We start from the raw sequence: 14,119 nt of genomic DNA, 5'->3' as shown, positions 1-14,119 counted from the left end.
GGCATGTGGAAGTCAGACTCTCTTTCTTTAAAGATTTTATTTACTTACTTTTAGAGAGAGGGGAAGAAAGGGAGAAAGAGAGGGAGAGAAACACCAATGTGTGAGTTGCCTCCCACACACCAGGGACCTGCATGTGCCCTGACTGGGAATTGAACTGGTGACCTTTCAGTTCGCAGGCCAGCACTCAACCCACTGAGCCACACCAGCCAGAGCAGAAGTCAGACTCTTTGGTCAAAGTGTTGGGAATAGGCATCACACCAGGATTTGTGCCAACAGGCCCAACATGTCCCCAAGCATTTTGTGTCACAAGGAATATCAGACATGCAGTGCAATGGAATGCTGGTGACAAAGTGTGAAATAACACTGGCCAACTCCTGGTGTCACTCACACAGACTCTGGTCACACACAGCCAGAGGGCCAAGATGTGGATGTGCTGGAGACTGGTGACTTCTCCCCCAAGAAGCACAGAAAGCCATTAAGGAAGTTATTTCAGAGTACTAACTTGTTCAGGTTACAGCTAAAGCCCAGAAAGATACCATAATTTACCTAAAGTCACAGCCAGTTTCAGCCAGTACTAGGGCCAGGGCCCAGGTCTCCACGGGCCTGCAGGACCAGGCTGCTATCATAAACACAAAGTGGTCTGGGTGGGTAGTAGGGAGTGGTGGGGACTGTGGCATACCAGAGATCACATGTGCCATTTAAAGGCAGCAGCTTATAATCAGTTCAAGTTGATTGTTGGCATATGAGAAGGTGGACCTATAGTGCCACATCTTCCTTCTGATTTTTAAAAGAGAAATCAGAGCCCTGGCTGGGTAGTTCAGTTGGTTGGAGCATCATCCTGATCCGTGAAGGTTGAGGGTTCAATCCCTGGTCAGGGCACATATAAGAATCAATCCATGAATGCATAAATAAGTGGACAACAAACTGATGTTTCTCTCTTTCTCTAAAATTAATAAATAAAAAAATGAATAAAGAAAAGCCAGAATCTAGATTTTTATATTAAAATGCCTGTTTTCAAATGTCAACGTCTATTTTTTTAAAATGTCAAAACAAAACACTGTGTAGGCCAAAGAAAACACACCTGGGGATTTCAGCATTGGGCCTGATTTGCAACTTCTGGTGAGATGAGTAAGAGCCCAGGCTCCGGATTTAGACATCAAAAGGTCCGAATCCCAGTTCAGCCACTTGTTAGCTACAGAGTCTTTCTTTTCTTTTTCTTTTTCTTTAGATTTAATTTATTTTTTAGAGAGAAGAGAGGGAGAAAGAGAGGGAAAGAAACATCAATGTGCCTCTTACACGCCCTCAACTGGGGACCTGGCCCACAACTCAGGCATGTGCCCCAACTAGGCATCGAACCGGTAACCTTTTGGTTCACAGGCTGGCGCTCCACCCACTGAGCCACACCAGCCAGGGCTGAGTAATCTTATTTAAGATTTGTAGCTTCAGCGCTCCCATTTGTACAATGGGAATAATATAATGGGCTACTGTGAGGATTCAGTGGGCACTAAAATGCCCAGCACAATCATTAGCCCATGGCAGATGCTCAGTAGTTCCTCCATCGAAGAGCCTCTAAGCTTCGTGGTGGTTGTAGGGATTACCCATACCCAGTCCATCCATCTCAAACTTATTTTTCTCCAAGGCGTGGGTGCTCTGTGTCCGTGGAACTCTCAGACACCCAACGCCCTCGAACATGCTCACACACACCCCGCACACACCCTGCACACGCCCCACACACACCCTTGGGAGGCTTTTCAGATGCCAAGGCTGGTTACCAAGGAAAGATGTTTAGGAGGCTTCCCTGGGGCACAGCTGCAGGCGTCTAGTGTCGGTTAGAAGAGAGGCCTCCCCCGCCCCTCCAGCAGGGGGCTGGCTCACATGGCCTCTCGGGGGTCTTCACAGCATTAGAACATTTTCAACTTTAATTTTGTTAGCTCCTGTGCACATGTACACAGCTTACATGCATCACCTGCCCAAAGGGGTGGCTGCCTCCCTGTTTCAGGGAAACTTCTGTTCCCTCATTCCATCTCATTTTCCCCGCCGCCCTGCTGGGTGGGGAGGGGGCTCACTGTCACAATCCCCTAAAACTGATTTGCTTGGCAGGGAGCTGCAGGGGATGGGAGAACAGGGGGAGGAAGCACAAATGAGGTGCTTGGTACCTTGACAGCCACCCCTTCCCCAAGCAAGGAGCAGCAGGCCAGTGCCCTTGGGGGACTGTGCTGGTTCCAAAGCATTTGCTCATCCAGTGTCACCCTGGAGCCCCTGCTGCCCCAGATGGGGGCGGGTGTGTGAGGAAATGGACCCAAGTATCTTCCTCTGAATTGGTTTATCCAGCCCACTCGAGCCTCCAAGGATCAAGAGCCCTCCAGATCTAAGATCCTCTAGTGGAACATGTGGTTTCTGAGTTCCTGTCCTAAGATGCACCCCCAACTCAACAACATCAACAAGGGCCACTGGGTAGCCAGCACTTTTGACATTCCCCCCACTCCCCAGCCCACTGCAGAATTTAGAAGAGACTGAGGCATAGAAAAGTGACTTGCTCCCAAAGTCACCAGTAGGTCTTATAGTCTGTATTCAAACCTAAGATGGTCTGACTCCCAGGTCCACACTTTAATCACATATTATACTGCCTCCTGCATTAGGGCCACACTCCAGGCCTGGGTTCAGTTTCAGGGGTCATTAGAAAATACCATTATTCAGTGAGCTGTTCCCCCTGCTTTTTGTTTGTATGAGTCTACATTTCAAAAAGTCCCAATAAATGGTATTTCAAAAAGAAAAAGAACTTAACAAGCAGCCACGATTCCATCATAATCAAAGCTTCCATGAAATTCACTATTTCATTTAGTCCTAAGAATAATTTTGGTAGGCAAGCATTGCTAAGATTACAATGACCCCTTTTACAGCTGGGAAAACTGAGGTTCAAGGAGATTAGGCAACTTGCCTGAGATCAAGTCCTATCTCCTGATTCCTAGCACAAGCTGTGTCTACCATTTACTCCCAGCTTCCAGGTCTTGCACTCACTCCTACCTGTTCACATCACCCCTGGCCACCCCCCAGCAGGGGCCCGAAGGAGACCACAGATCCCTCATCCAGGCTCCCCAGCCTCAGCCGGAGGTGGGAGGAATCCAGTGTGGAGGCTCCTGGATGGAGCAGTCCATCCCCATATAAGTTTTCAGGCCGAGGCTTCCGCTTTCGAGAACACATCTCATGTGTGAAGCAGCATTGTAGAGACTGAATCTGGGTTTGAGGTGTGATTGAAGTATTTCTGCCTGGTGCCCGCTTAAACCACACAAACTAGATCTAGGGTTCTCCCACCTACAGTCCCCCTTCTCTAGAAATTACCCACAGGTGCCCTATTTCTCATATTTCAAAAGGCCAAATGAAAACCAAATATTGATTCCAGATAAAATCTCACAGAGAGACTAAAACACCACATTTCTTTGCTTTTGGTTAAACTTACATCAGCTCAGTAGTATCACTATGTTCCTGCTGACCAGAAACCACTGATTGGCCACCATAGGGCCCCAATTAACATACAAGGGGGAAAAGCAATTAATGACATTACATAACAGGTACAGCTTGGCAGACCAAAATCTTTCAAAACAAGGGGGTGTGACAGGAGAAGATAGTAAAAGGGAAAGCTGACGTGGAAGTTTGAGCTCCTTATTTTCCCAGATGGGGAACAGGAGGCTCAGAGAGCTGGAGGAACCTGCAAGGTCACACAGCATGGCTGGGACCAGCACCCAAAGCTTCTGCCCATCGGGAGGGGCCTCTGCCCACCACACCCTGCTATGCTGAGGTTCAAGAAGCCAGACCATCGAGACTCACCAGGGGTCGGACTCAGAGCTGAGGGGTCAGGACAGGGAAACGTCTTCTTCCTGGCACCAGTGGGCTCTTTCCTGGCAGGCAGCTGCCAAGGCCACGTTGTCTTTCCTCCCTGGGAGTCTGCCAGGACAGCTAGGCCTGGAAGCCTCCCGGGAAGCCAGCCCTGGGTGAGGTGAAGGAGGCCTCTCTGAAGAAAGCACTCTCTAAGACCCGGAGTGACTAGGCCCTGGGGTCACAGTGTGGCCACGGAGGGCTTAGTTACTCAAGCCTGCCTCCTGGCATCCAGGGACCTCTCCAGGTTGCATGGCTGGTTTTCTTGCCAACTGCTAGGTGCCTTTAAGAGAGTGATCGTAATTCATTGGCTGAGTCAGGCTCCCCCTACCTCTTTACCTGAGCAGGTGAGAGCAGCAAGGCTAGGGGCAGGCCAGGGACTCAGGTGAATAAACAAACCCTGGCAAACAAATGGCTCCCCCTTTCCCACACCCTGGTCCTCTGCTTCCTTTGGTGCCCTTACCCCTAACCCCAGGGACAACCTGGGGGCAAAGAAAAGGCAAAACATTCTGCAAAGTGCCTAGGGCTGTTCAGTTCACAAAGCTTCATTATCTCACAGTAAGCCTAGACCAGTACTATCAACTTGTCTTCTCTTTGGGATGGAGAAACTGTCCTTGGAGGGGCAAAATGACTTGTCCCGCTCCCACAGCTCTAGGAAGGAAGGTGAACAGAGTAAAATAGTGCGAGGATCCGAACCTGAGTCTCCTGGTGCCACTTGACCACACCACCTCCCTCTTGGTGAAGCCTTTGGCCATCAGTTGCCACCTCTGTAAAGTGGTACAGCCATGCTTGTATGTGAGTCTACACTCACGGGATTGAGTGTGCCTTGTTGGATGCAGAGCTAAAAGGACTTTGGAGACCATCCAATCCAACCAGTTAGCGGGCCTGCTTTCATTCAGCAGGCACTGTTATCCAGCAACTATTCTGTGCAGGCCTGTTCTAGGTCCTAGGGATACACCAGCGAACAAGTCAAAGACCCTAGTCTTATTGCATTTGCACTCTAGAGAGAGGGAGATAGCCATGAACAAGTAAACAGGTTATATAGGTAATAGCACCACGAAAAATGAAATAGGCTGATATGATAAAGTAATGGGATGGGGGCGGTGACTATTTTAGATTATGTGGTCTGGGAAGCTCTCTCTAAGGAGGTGATCCTGAAGCTGAGACTTGAATCATGATAAAGAACCAATCATTAGAAGAACTGGAGCAAGAGTGTTTCAGGTACCAAGAATTGCAAGTGCAAAGGACCTGAGGCAGGTGTATTTGGAGAAGAGAAAGCAAGCTACTATGGCTATAGTATAGTCCAATCCCTGTGCCTCTTTTTTAATAGATAAGGAAGTGATTCAGAGAGATGAGTTGACTTGCCCAAGATTCCCTTCTCGCAAATATCCCCTCCCCTTCTTTTTTTAAAATTAAATGTATTGGGGTGACATTGGTTAATGAGAGTATATAGGTTTCAGGTGTACAAGTCTATGGAAATACATCATCCCTATATTGTACTGTGTGTTCACCATCCCAAGTCAAGTCTCTTTCCATTACCATTTCTCCCCCCTTTATTTTCTGCTACCTCCCCCCACCCCCTTTCTCTCTTTATCCTCACATGTTAGGGTGGGAGACAAATCTGGAGCTCACTGGCATAGGTGGGTTACCAGCCCCACATTCATTCCATGAACCTGCGGTGCCATAACCTCATGCTTCTCCAGTCCGTAGACATGTATGAACTCCCAGAGGGTAAAGGCCGTGGTTTTTAGAGTCTATCACACTGAAGAACAAAATCCTGACCAACAGAATACAGTATGAAAAATTCCAGCAGTAATGAAAACTGCCCACAGTCACATGGGGTCAGCATAGACGCTTCCTGCTGAGTTCCTCTGCATTTCCATGTTCAGAATTTTTTACTCTGATTTTTCAAAAGGGCTGCCTGTTTTCAGCCATCATACTGATGGTGGTAGCGTTGGGATTGTCACTCTGAAACCCTTGGGTAGGTGGTGTGGGATGAGGCAGTGAGTTGGTAGTGCTGAGAACCAGGACTTCCGGTGTGAGAGAAAGGAGATACAGATGAAAGATGAAAGGGGTTAAAGAAAACCGTTTTAATTCTGAATTTGACTGGAAGTTCCAGTAGGAATTTTTTATGTAGCTGATCTGAAAACAAACAAACAAACCTTATAACCTAGCTCTGTCTGCTGTTATCAGGTATAGAAATAATGACCAGCGCTTTAGTGAGCACCTTTAATGCCCGTACTGTGGTCTTGAAATATGACTTCCCCTTAAAGGAACCCTGGCTCCTCAAAAAAATAATAGGTGATTCAACTTTGAGGCAGAAAATGTACGTGTACTTAGACTACCCTTTAATGCCACGAACCAAAGAAGCTGGAGTCGTGGCAAAGGGACTCAGAAGACACCCCAAACAGGCTCCCATTGGCCGCCAGGACAGTTTGAACATCAGCAAAGAAAACAACTGTAATGGGTTGAAAAACATCAAATATATTTAAATCCACAAGTTCAAAATGATATATTACAAATAAAAACCTTAGTGATTATCTTGGAAAATATTAGGAAATCAAGTTATAATTTTGAAAACTGGTTAATAAAGGGAAACAATTGAGCACTTATTGTCTTTCCTGAACAAACTGTGCCTTGGGCAACCAAACAGTAGATGAGAGGAAGCTGCTCTTTACATAAGCATTCCAACAAATAAAACGAACAGGACTGAGGAAGGATTGACTCAGACATCACCACTTTGCAACTCCTTATGAATTGGCTGATCTAACAGTATTACAAAAAGAGAAAGGATTAGACATGATGGGCCTCTTGATGGAGTTAAACATCACCCTAGGAGGAGATCATGTCCCACAAATCAAACAGGAGTCTGATCAAGCCTTGAGAGCAGCGGTTGACAAACTTCTTCACTAATGGCCAGGTAATACATATTTTAAACTTCACAGGCTACACAGTCTCCATTGCAACGACTCAGCCTGATGCTGTAGCACAAAAAGCATCATAGACAATAGCTAAACAAATGGGCATGGCTGTGTGCCAATAAAATCCTATTTACAAAAAGGGTGGGGCTGGATTTGGCCCATGGACTGTACCATAGTTCGATCTCACTACCAGTTTACAGGAAATACGTAAAATGAACCACAGGGATGAAATAAGCAATAGCTAGACTGGGGAAAGCCTAGCATGATTTCTTTAATGAATGAATGTCAAGATATTAAAAAGGGAGAGAGAAAGATGGAGCGGGCAGATGAAAAGACGCTTAAGAAATACTGACCGATCACAACGTACGGACCTTTTCAAATCCTAACTCAAACAAATATAAAAAGAAAAAAATTACAGGGTAGTTGAAGAAATGTGACCACTGACTCAAACATTTGATAAGGTTAAGGAATTATCGCTGACATGTGGAGGTGTCTGACGATGCAATGATGTCCTGTTTAAAAAGGGGAATCCTTATCTTTTTGAGATACACGTACAATATGTAGAGATAAAATGGTGTGATATCTGGAATTTGGCTAAAAATAATGGGTGGTGGACTAGAAAGGGAACAAAATTGGAATGGAATTGGTCATCGTGAAGGTGTATAAAAGCGATAGGTTCATAAAAGTCCATTATACTATTTTCTCTCATTGTGTAAATACTTGCAAATTTAACCATGAAAAGTTAAAATATCAGTCAATGAACAAAATTGTGAAGATACAACAAATTCAAATTTTGGAAAGGATATGGGCAAAGGGTAGCTCTCACAGCTGGTGAGAATGTTAATTTCTAAAGTAACTTTTAAGAAAAATTTTATGTATTTATCTTTAGAGAGAGGGGAAGGGAGGGTAAAAGGGAGGGACAGAAACATCAGTGTAAGAGAGAAGCACCAATCAGTTGCCTCAAGTATGCCCTGACTAGGGATCAAACCTGCAACCTAGGCATGTGCCCTGACTGGGAATTGAACCAGCAACCTTTCACTTTGCGGGACAACGCCCAACCAACTGAGCCACACCAGTCAGGGCCTAACAACTGTTGAGAGCAATTTCTGTACACCTTGTATTCCAAAAATTCCACACCTGGATATATATCAAGAGAAACTTTAGTCAATTAAGAGACATATAGAAGCATTTTTTAAATAGGAAAATACCAAAATGGGTAAATTATAGTACATTTGAACTTTGAATCATAGGGATGAGGGGAGGCTATGGAATGCAGACATTTGCAAATGGCAACTACATGTGGAGCTAGGAGCTGGGGCCCCATCAGGAGAGATTTAGCTCAACAGATGTTGGCCTGGTGCCCACTCTGGGCCAGGCCCTCTGCTAAGTGCTGGGGATACAGAAACGATGTCCCTTAAGGGTCCAAGGTCTAGATATCAGAGCTGGAGGGCTCTAACATATCATCTAGCCCAAGCTACCCATTTTACAGATGTGCTAACGGACGCCCAGAGAAGTTAAACGACTTGCCAAGGCACACATTTGGTTCGTGGAAAAAGTGAACCAATTCAGCTAGATCTCTGATGCTCAGAGAATCAGGAGATCTTGGAACTACACATTTTTAAGGTGAATCTTGGCTCTGTAACTCACTAGCTGTGACCTTGGCCCAGTTTGAAATGTATTTTTGTTTAATTTTTTTTAAAGATTTATTTATTTTTAGAGAGGGGAAGAGAGAGAGAGGGAGAGAAACATTGATGTGAGACAGAAACACTGATTGGTTGCCTGCTGTACGTACCCCAATCTACTGGGGACTGAACCTGCAACCCACGCATGTGCCCTGACCAGGAATCAAACCTGTAAACTTTGGGTTTGCAGGACGATGCCCAACCCACTGAGCCATACCGGCCAGGGCTTGGCCAAGCTTTTAAAAGTCTCCTTCCTAAGAAGGATAATAATACCTACTTCATAGGTTGATGTAAGGATTAAATGAAATGTAAGGATTAAATAAAAACCTTGACCCTGTAACAGAAAAGAAGTAAGACCTCAATAGATAGGTTATTTACTTGTATTATTATTAATACAGAGTAAAGCTTTAGCAAAAGGACAACATGCTACTTTTCTGTTGCTCTTAAAATAGTTAACCCCACACTTGTTAGAGCCAGGATGACCAAGGCTCCGTACCAAGTTGAAGGTTTGTTCCAGGTCAGTTAGGTGCTTCAGGCCCAGGCCCTTCCCCAGGCATGCACGTGTAAGGGGCTCCTGCCCACCCACCCACTCTGCTGTGACCATCTCTGAGGCCCTTCCTGAGACATGACAGGGTAGCACAGCTCTGCACTCTGTATGGAGCCTGTTCTGCTGCCCTGAGCCTCAGCTCCCTGAAAATGAGCACATTAGAACCCACCTCACAGGACTGTTGTGAGGTTTAAGTGACCAAATGCTTAGCATATAGTAAGCCCTCAATATATTGGAGCTATGATGTCCACACTCCCTACCCTCAAAGTGCTTCAATCCAGAGCGGGTAGAGTCAGAGCCCACTTCATCCTTCCCATTTCACCACACGCTGTCACATTTCAGGCCTGGATCAGGGCCCAGAGGGGCGGGCTCTAACAAGGACCGAGCCAAATGTCCTCTGTCTGAAGCCACCCACACACTCACCCCATTCCCAGCTCTTCAGAATTGCTGGGTGTCTCTGGCTGCTGAAGCCAAAGCACCATATGCCCTGAATAATAAAGTCATCTAGAAAGTTCCCTGTGGTGAGCTGGGCACCACACTCTGGTCTGCACGCTGGGGGCCAGGCAGCCAGAAATATCACATAAGGTCTGCCCTCAAAGCCAAGCTCCTGTCCCCAGCACACCGGAGCCACGGCGCCCGGGGAGTGTCAATAGCCAGTTCCTTCCCTTTACTGGTGCCTTCCTCTTCCAGTGAAACCATTTGTGCAGAGTCTAACCAAACGCTCTCAGTGGGTCCAGGGACCATGCGTCCCAGCTTTCCCAAACATAGAGAGGCAAAGCCGTGGTAACACTAACACTAATACACAGGGTGGGGCAAAAGTAGGTATACAATTGTTCCTATGGAAAGTGATGCAATAGTCAATAAACCATGATGTACGAATAAACTCTGTTTCATGCACTCACAACTGTGGCCCACCCCTGTATATTTGGTCCACCTGTGGAGGCAGGAGTACAGTTGTTCTCTCAAGCGGATGTGGAAGCTGTAAATGGGCAGCTGCTCACAGGCCGCAGGCCCCACGGACAGCTGGTCAGCTGGATCATTATTCACAGTGAGCTCCTTGTGGGCAACGGCTGTGCCTTGCTCCCCACTCTGCCCAGCACTCAGCACTGAACACCACACCTAGTCCTGAGTGGTTGCCCGGAACATATTTTCAAATGAATAAAGTTGCTTAGTTAGATAGTCAGCCAATGGGTTTGGATGCTTCTATTGCACATTCTCATAACAGCCTGAACTTTTCCTGCTCAGTGCTTACCGTACTTGTAATTCAGTAATTGTACAAGTAATTATTTATTGTGTGCCTCCCTGACAAGACAGTCAGCTCCTCAAGGGTAGGGACTATCTCCAGTATTGTTCACTAGTTGTATTCCCAGTGCTTAGAGTGGAATTTTGCATATAGCTGGCACTCAATAAATGTTTGTTGAATGAATAAATAAGCACAGATGGCAAAGAAGGACGTGGTCAGTGGTCCAACCCACCTGCCAATCTTGAAGGCCTGCCCTGCTCTAGGTACTAGGCCCCACTACCAGGCCAAAGGAAGCCGGCCTAAGGTTCTTTATGTCAAGATACTGACAGTATTATCAGAGGGTTGGGGGAATGGGGGTTTGCTAATGCCCAGGCTCAGCTGTTCTTAGAAAGAGTCTGCTTCCTAGAAAGTCTGTCCATTTACGAAAGAGACAACGTTCAACGGGAAGCAGGCTCATCTGCTAGTTAACTGGGGCCTTCCCTTTGCCGCTAGTTGGTGATGAGGATATTTGTCCTGGAGGTAGATGTACTGAATTTCAGCCTGCAGTTAAGCATAGAATCTACTCCGCAGAGTTTTTAGTAGATGTGTAAATACTACAGGGCCTGACGATGGCATGGATGCTCAGTAATGCCACCTAGAGTTGTTTTTGCCATCCATACACTGCCTTCTGAGACTGTCCTTGGATGAAGGGCACCCTGGATGCCACCACTTGGGTGAAGAACTGCAGGGTGGAAGTGTGGTGGTAGGTGCTGGGCTTCACCAAGGCATTTCCTGGGCCCAAGCTGGCCAGACTGCTGGCAAGAGGGAGTGAATCATCTCAGTGTCAGAGTCACTACTCAGTCTGACGTAGGGAACAGTTAGCCCACTCATTCCTTAAGTCCAGAGAGTAGACCTGCTTTTTGCTCAGCTGGATCCAGGAGCTCAGGCAACATCGTGGGGATGTCTCTTTCCTGTCTCCATCAGTGCACACTGCTGTCTTCTGTGTTTCAGAGAAGCTCAGCCCCCCAAGGTGGCCTACATACATCCTATCTTCTCAGCTACCACAGAAAAGAGAAAGTTTCCTTTCCCCCAAATTCAGATCAAACCCGTAGAATCAAGTCGCACTGGCTGTTATTGAGTCACATGATCACCCCCGAACTAATTATATGGCCAGGGGATGCAAGGCTCTGATTGGCAGAGCTGAGTCACATGCCCACCTCTAGCATGTGGGCCACAGTAGGCTTCACAGATGGGAAGGGAAGTTTCCCCGAGCAGTGTAAGGTTGCTGCTCCCAGAGAAGGGAGAATGTTGCTAGATCAGCAAAACAAATCTCCCCTGCAGATTGCAAACCTCTCTGCAGGTCAGGCGACGAGGGCAATGTCACAGTAAAACCAAACAAACATCAGTTTTGTTAGACAAATAAAGTGGTGCGATCTGGAGGGATTCCCAGCGGGTAAGGGAGCATCACTCCCTTGTCTACCAAAAGACCTGTTCTTGAGGCTCTGGACAGGTAGCTCAGTTGGTTGGAGCACTGTCCTGATACCCCAAGGTTGCATGTTTGATCCCCCGTTGCGGCACATACAAGAATCAACCAATGAATGCATGAATGGGTGGAACAACAGATCAATGTTTCTGTCTTTCTCTCACTTAAAAAAAAAAAGGAAAAAAATCAATTAAATGACTTGTTTTATAGGGCCCAGATTAGGGTGAGGCACTTGCCTCAGGCAATAAATTAAGGGAGGCACAAAAAAAACTTAGTAACCTAAATAAAAATGCTTGAATGAAATATTTAAAAAATAAGAAAACACAAAAACTCTATAATAAACAAAATACCAAAATTTAAATAAAGGCAGGATGAGTAATAGTGCCATGGAGAGCCATATGGGCGCTTGGAGCAAAATGAAAAATCGGAATTACTGATCCCACTTTTCTTTAAAATTTTGGTATTTTGTTCATCATGAATGTTTTGCCATTAATTTTGATTTTTAAAATGTTACACTAAAATGTTATTTATCTTGATCACCGATTTTTTTGGCAGAACCCTAAATGTTGTGCCCCAGGTGGGTGCCTCACTCCCCTCTCCCTTGTCTGGGCCCTGCTGTCTTACGTAGGATTTGCTGGAAGCAGAGAGGAAAAACTACCCTGAAGTGAATGGATGTATCTGAAACTGACCTTCCCTTGTGGGAGGGGCTCTGGGCTGGAAGGGGGGCCCTGGGATCAGCCTGGTTCTGCCACCAGCGTGCTGTTACGCTCTTACCCTGGGAAAATGTTTTCCTCTCTATCCTCAGTTTTTCCACTTGCATATGATGGGCAGGGCATGATTAGTGGTTTTCAAGCAATAGAACTCAATCTCTCAATTAGAAAACAAATTTAAATGGAGCTGTGGTGGGTGGGCGGTGTGTGCTGAGGTAGACCCATCTGCACCTCTGTCCCTCCATCAACTCAACAGCCCCTACAAGTGTTCCATGGAGCCCTAAGGAGTTCCAGGGAATATGGCATGAAAACCATTGCATTCAATGACCTCTAAGAGCCCTACGCAAACCCATTTTTCTGCCTGTACACATTGCAGTTCCTCCTGTCTATTCTTCATTTAGGTGTTTCTCCAATGGCCCATAGTTCCCTACCTCAAGGAAACCACAGCTGCTATATTTGAAATGCTGTCTCCATGGTCCTGCTCTAGTCCTCCTGAACCAGACTCTCCAGGGCCTGGGCCAGGATACATCATTTTCAACAATCACTTTCCTGCCAGTTGATGTGTTACCATAAGTAGTTAACTGGTTATTAATAAGAAAGAGAGCACAGGGAATTAGACATTGAGTTTAATAATCTGGGGAGCATAAACCTGCATGCCTAGCCAGGAAGCTATAGCATTTACAGACATCCACTGAAGTGATGGGCCCTCTGCAATTATTTCCACAGAACCTCATGAGTTACTTTGTTTTAGAGCTTTTGTTACAACTGTCCTTCTGAAAGACCAGGGTGATGGGGAAAGAAAAAAACAGGAATATTCAGATAAACCCAGATAAACGAATCAAGGTTTGCCAAGTGGAAACGGATCTCAATGAGATCTCCAGGGACCGTTTCCTAGACAGAACTTCCTGGCAGCCCCCATAGTTTGTGCCCCAAAGAAATCATCTGTGCATCTTTTCTTCTGAAATGGCACTGGTAACCTCAGGGGTCATTTAGTGAATTATCAGGTTTCTTATTAGTACATTGCTGGGTTCCTGGGAGCTAGGAGTGAGCATGGCCATAAAACTGTCAAGAGAATTCATTTTCAACTTTGGAAATATGGTAGATTCGTGTCAACTGTAAGGGAAACAGCCATTCATTCACTCATTTTTCCCCCCACTCAACTACCATGGCAGATTCATGGGTGCATAAGATATTTCATCTGCCTTTTTCCCCGGCTTTAATGAGATATATTTCATACACCATACAATTCACCCATTTAAAATGTAAATTCAATTGTTTTTAGTATATTAAGGACATGCAATCGTCACCATGATCAATTTTGGAATATTTTTATTACCTCAAAAAGAATGCTTGTACCCTTTAGCTATCATTCTCCAAAATCCTCTACCTCCTCAGCTCTGAACAACCACCAATCAGCTTTCTGTCTCTATAGATTTGCCTGTTCTGGACATTTCATTTCAATCAGTTAGCATAATGTTTTGGGGGTTCATCCATGCTATAGTATGTATCAGTATACCAGTCCCCTGTTATCTGCAGGGGATACCTTCCGAGACTCCCAGTGGTTATCTAGAACCATGGTATACACAGTTGACCTTTGAACAGTGTCGGGGTTATGGACGCCAACCACCTGCACAGCTGAAAATACGACCATAACTTAAATTGGCCCTCTGCATACTTGGAT

General features: G+C 45.9%; 1 protein-coding gene across 2 annotated transcripts in view; it reads right to left on the bottom strand.

Annotated features, from left to right (window-relative positions):
* The window catches only part of LARP1 (La ribonucleoprotein 1, translational regulator), a 76,690-nt gene extending 72,674 nt beyond the window's left edge, over nucleotides 1-4,016 (bottom strand). The window contains exon 1 of one of the 2 annotated variants that reach the window (XM_053926998.2): nucleotides 3,826-4,016. The gene's annotated coding sequence lies outside the window, so the exon portion shown is untranslated. The remainder of the gene's footprint in view (nucleotides 1-3,825) is intronic. The other variant, XM_053926997.2, reaches the window with a different exon arrangement.
* Between the last annotated feature and the right edge of the window lie 10,103 nt (nucleotides 4,017-14,119).

Source organism: Desmodus rotundus, chromosome 6, assembly GCF_022682495.2.
Source record: "Desmodus rotundus isolate HL8 chromosome 6, HLdesRot8A.1, whole genome shotgun sequence".
In the NCBI taxonomy this organism is placed as follows: Eukaryota; Metazoa; Chordata; class Mammalia; order Chiroptera; family Phyllostomidae; genus Desmodus; species Desmodus rotundus.
Note: the sequence above shows the minus strand (reverse complement) of the source record. Positions and strands in the feature narration are given on the sequence as shown.